The sequence below is a fragment of the Canis lupus genome, chromosome 11, assembly GCF_011100685.1.
Source record: "Canis lupus familiaris isolate Mischka breed German Shepherd chromosome 11, alternate assembly UU_Cfam_GSD_1.0, whole genome shotgun sequence".
Classification (NCBI taxonomy): Eukaryota; Metazoa; Chordata; class Mammalia; order Carnivora; family Canidae; genus Canis; species Canis lupus.
Window position 1 is genome coordinate 15,868,924 of NC_049232.1, and position 5,734 is coordinate 15,874,657.

Below are 5,734 nucleotides of genomic sequence, written 5' to 3' on the forward strand. Positions count from 1 at the left end.
CTTACTCAGATTTTTCCAATTATCTGCATAATGTCCTTTAGAGTAAGAGAAGATTCTAGAACAAGTACTGCATTCAATTGTTTTGTCTCTTTAGTCTTAATCAGTGGGGAGCAGTTCCTCTGTCTTTTTGGTGTTTCCTTATGATTAAATTGAGAATAGGCATTTGTGGCAGAAATTCCCCCAGAATACTCAGTGCATTATATCAAGAAACACTTTATGTCAATTCGTTGTCTATCTGGGGACTTTAGCTGTGATCCTTCAACAAAGAGGCCTGCCCATTTCCTCCCTGGTAGGGTAACCATTTTTCTCTTGGTGGTTAAGAATATTGTGGGGACCCTTCATGTCACCAACTGCCTCATCTGCCCGGTGATGGTAAGGGTGCCAAAGGGCTGTTCCTGATGACTCCAGCTCCCCTTCTCATCCGCCTTTTCCCTTTGCTCTCTGCCCTGCTGGTGGATCTGCCTCACCTGACCCATCCTCTGGATCCAGGTCCTTCCTAATCCTCATCCCTAAGGACACTTTCTGGGCTGTGCTGTGATTTGCCCTTTTGTATATGTTTACATAATGGTCAATAGATTGCGTATTACCTCTTGGGGGCAAGATTGGGTTTTATTCATATTTGTGTCTTGGAATGTGTTAAGTTGTGTGTTTTTCCAATGAATCAGTTCCTGGGGTGAGGAAAGACCCAGTGAAATGATTTGCTTGGATTTTAAAGGTTTTGTCCCTTCACTGGACCTTCAGACTTAAGTGGATAATGATATGGAAAAGAAGTTCTTCTGAAAGATAAAAGTAAAGATGTAAATTGCTGTTGCTTCGAAATAAATTTGCTTCTGGAAGAGACCTGGATGACCCCAATTTCCAATGCTGGTAATTTATAAAAGAAATCTTAAAGATTCCCCCAGATGAAGCAGAGCTGGGCCAGAACTCAGGTCCCCTCCAGGACTTTTTCACAGGACTAAATTGCTTTTAGCCTTGGTCCAATGCTTACACACACAAAGTAGTATGGACAAATTTCATGACCTTGGCAAATTAAGATGGCAAATTAAGTTTGCTCTTTTTTTTTTTTTTCAAGATTTTATTTATTTATTCATGAGAGACACAGAGAGAGAGGCAGAGACACAGGCAGAGGGAGAAGCAGGCTCCTTGCGGGGAGCCCAATGCAAAACTCGATCCCAGGACCCTCGAATAACGACCTGAGCCAAAGGCAGATGCTCAAACACTTAGCCACTCAGGCACCCAGGTTGCTCCATTCTTTTTTTTTATTCAGGTAAAATCCATATAACAAAATTAACTATTATTTTAAAGTGTACAATGGCATTTGTTGCATTAAATTTTTGTCTTGCTTCCTTAAACATTAACAAATGTTTTATGTGATGTCCCATTAGACCCCTGTTCCACTTAAACTCCAGATAAAGTTATTTTCAGAAGCAGCATGGGCAAAAGCTTGAACAAAGAAGGGATGAAATTAGTTCTCTCCTCCTTCTGCCACATATACTCCATCAAGGGAGATGCTTGGTTAACTATTTTATTTATTTATTTATTTATTTATTTATTCATTCATTCATTCATTCATTTATTTATGATTTATTTATTTATTCATCACACACACACACACACATACAGAGGCAGAGACATAGGCAGAGGGAGGAGCAGGCTCCCCGCAGAGAATCTGATGTAGGATTCAATCCTGGATCCCAGGATCAGGCCCTGAGCCGAAGGCAGATACTCAACTGCTGAGCCACTCAGGCATCCCCTTGGTTAACCTTTTAGCAGACACTTGTGAAAAAACAATAAATGAGTCACTCCTTCATGTGCACTATTTTATCACCAAGGTTTTTATTGTCTTTATTTTGCCTGTTATGCTTTGGTTACAAAAAAAGAAGAGAAAGAGAAAGAAAGAAAGAAAGAAAGAAAGAAAGAAAGAAAGAAAGAAAGAAAGAAAGAAAGAAAGAAAGAAAGAAAGAAAGAAAGAAAGAAAGAGAGAGAGAGAAAGAAAGAAAGAAAGAAAGAAAGAAAGAAGAAAGAAAGAAAGAAAGAAAGAAAGAAAGAAAGAAAGAGAAAGAAAGAAAGAAAAGATAAAAGAAAAAAAGCCAGGGGAGGGGGCAGAAAGCTTAGCAGCTTTGATGATAATTTTGGTTTGACTCATCATCAACTGAAGAGTGAAGTGGTGAATTTAGGAACCTCTGCAGAGGTGGGAGTGGTAAGCTTTGTCTCTCACCCAGCCTTTGCTGCCCAAATGGGCTCCACATCTCCCGTGAATCTTTCCCCCAAATTTCCAGACCACTGTGATTCCCCCACTCTGGAGTTTGCTTTTGGGGCTACTCGTCTGCTTCCAAGAGCAAAGCCCTGAGTTTTTTGAATGGTCTTTTTATATACCTTGTTCAGTCTTTCCAAGTTAACCGAAGACTCTTTATATTTGAAATCTCTTGGTATTGACTGCTTTGCTTTAATTTAATAAATATGGATTAAGATGTATCTGAAGTTCTTTCCCCAGGCATGCGATTTGTCAGACTAGTGTGGCACTTGCAGTTTAAATCCACATGGCTCTTACTCCCTCTGAGAACTAGAATTTGAATAGGAAAGCTAATGCTTATTTGACAAAGGTTTCTGGAGCTTGCCTGATGGTGGGTGGAAGGGATACAAAGAGGAATTGGACAAGGTTTTGGTACTCAGAGACTTACAATGTCCTCAGAGTGTTATTGTGGGCTCATCTCAACACTCGTTCACTGAACTCCACCAAGAGATCTTTAGGAAACGTTTGAAATTCTCATTTAGATCGGGGAATGTTGGTCTTATAAGACATTCTTAGGAAAAGGTAAGCCTATGAATTCTTTTAATGTCTTCTCTTGTAAATAATGCCTTGAAGGATAAAGAACACTAATTAATTGGTGGAAGGGGGGAGGAATCAATAAAAGGTTGTTCTAGTTATGTATAGGCTGGACTCTAACCAAATCAACACATTTAATCTTACCCAACACTGCCTCCAGTTTTAGACCATTTCTTTTGGGGTGCAGAAAAGATCAGACAAATTCTACCTATGCCCTGAATGCAGATTTTCAGGTGCAGCTAGATATTGCTGTTTCCAGAAGAAAAGGAGGGGCAAACCCATTCATTTCATTTTCACGACAGAGATGGTGAAGAAGAAACTACAGGTGCTTACTAGGATTTTAGTTTAATGGGAAACACACCCTGAGTGTTAGAAGCAAGACTGCTGGTTTCATCTGAACTTGAGAAGCTGTAGCATCTATGGGTATAATTTTGCAGCACCCCTCACCCTAGACAATATGCACTGTTAAGTTCTTCCAGCATTAACTGGGTCTATGAGACAACATCAGCCAGCCCAGTGAGCGAGGCAGAACAGGATACCACATTCTCTGTGGCTGCTACTGTAGTCTGCATGTGTTGGTAAGAGTTCTGCTCTATTTCCTGCTGCCCAATTTTTTTTGAAATCTCACTGCTATCTAATGACTTAGGACTTCTACATCCTGAGTAGGTTGGCATGAGCACTTGTATCTAGTGCTTAACCAGAGAGAAGTCTCCCATTTGGTTGTAAGAAACTGAATGATAACTTTTAGAGACAGTTCACAATCTCCTGTGTGATGCTGAGATTCTGAAAGGAAGTCTAACAGACATTCTTTTTTTTCCCAGACATTCTTTACTCAAAAAAAAAAAAAAAAGTTTAGTGTTTAAGTTAACAGGCCCCACATTTTCCTGCAAATTCCTTAAATCGTTTTCTAACACACTGCTTTAACTTACCTTCAAATAATTCTAAGCACATCAGTTGTGGCTATTTAGAGTTCTTGTACTCCAGCAAGGACAGAATTAGCCAGAACATGACCCTATGATCATCATTTTACCAGAAACCATAAATTCCATGGTAGCCCTGAAGTAACATCCTATTAGACATGTGTCTCCTTTTATGTTACATTGAATTTCCTCTGGTTACAAGTGACAAAAAAAAAAAAAAAAGAAAAGAAAAGAAAAGAAAAGAAAAAAGAAAAGAAGAAAGGAAAAAGAAAGAAAGAAAGAAAGAAAGAAAGAAAGAAAGAAAGAAAGAAAGAAAGAAAAAGAAAAAAAGAAGAGAGGAAAGTTTAGGCAAAAAAACAAGGGGTGGAGGCCCTTGTAGGAGAACTCTGGAGCATCTCCTCAATGCAGGGAAGAGGGGCACCAGGTCTTGAGAGGGCAGGAGCAAAGTGCCCCTGGGGACCTCGCTGAGGATGGACACATTCAGAGATTTTCTCTGTAGAGTGCTTGCTGCCTCAAACATTTCTAGATCAAAACGTCCACTTTTTGGGAAAGATATACGGTTTTCCTTCTTTGCTCAGGATTTAGCTCTGGACCAGTCAGCCTTGACGATTGAGTAGAACCAGACCAGAGACACAAGATTTAGAAGAATCGAAAATCTACTCTTGTGAGCTCAGTGGAGGCCCTCAGAGAGTAAGGGGCAGTCTACGACCACCTACACATGACTTTAATACCATAACCACATATTGCAGTTAAAAGCAAACCTTGCTTATTTTCCATTGTAGAGTGATGAATGCATTAAGTGATGCATTCTTTCCTAATATTTTTGCGACTTCTTCTTTTGAATTAAAAGAGGTCTGGTGCAGTAATAAGAGGCAGAGTGTGACCAATGGAAAATACAGGATAAGTCTGGTATCTTGGTATGCAATGGGAGTTATGTGAGAGACAAAAAACTTGCAATTATTATGAACACACAGTCAAGGGCAAAGTCTTTTATGTAGTTAGCTTTATAAGTAGAATTTGACTTTTGGAGTGCATAGGTGGCTTAACTGACTGACTCTTGGTTTCGGCTCAGGTTGTGATCTCAGGGTCATGAGATCGAGCCTTGTGTTAGGCTCCATACTCAGCGAGGAGTCTCCTTAAGATTCTTCCTCTCCCTCTCCCTTTCCCCCCAGTTTGTGCGTGCTTTGTCTCTCTAAAATAAAAATAAATAAAATCTTTAATAGAATTTAACTTTTGAGAAAGGTCCAAAAACATACCATTATTGTTATACGTCACAGGTGCTAATTGGCTTCTAGTCTTAAATGTGTTTATTTGTATAGACACAGGCATGTATTTTTTGATATCATTGCACTTCATCACATCCAAACATTATGTTATCTGTAGATAGTCTTTCTAAATATGAAGATGGAAAGCCATAATTAACAATGTCTAAACTTTGTACGTGTAATTATGACTGTTAGAGTCACTATTTTGGTGTTTAGTCTTTAATGCAAGTCCCATTCCTTTGTCTTGCACGAATGTCCTAAGTCTATTCCCTACGATATATTGGACCTCAGAAAGCTAAGGCAAGACCCAAAGTGGAAAGATTGTGGAAAGGCTTTTCTGGAAGTCCAGAGGACAACTCAGTATGCCTCCAGTGACCACAGAGTGGACAAACACTTCATGTCTAGGAAGGAGATTAGGTCAGTCCCTCCCTGTCCTCTGCTCATGATGTCATCAGGAACTGCAAAATGCAGGCCAAGGATGCCTGCATGATGATGATCCCTGCATCAGATCAGTTTTCTGCCTGATTAATATATTGTTTTCATTTCTAGAGAAGCATATAAGTGAATGTTTCTTCCTCTTCCAGCACTTGATATATACAGAAATTCTGAAAATTCTCATTCCAGACTATAACAAACATTGACATTTCATATGAATAAATGAAGATGTCATCTCTTGATGAACTATTGAACTATTTATCTCCTTATCATCCCATAAGCTGGCA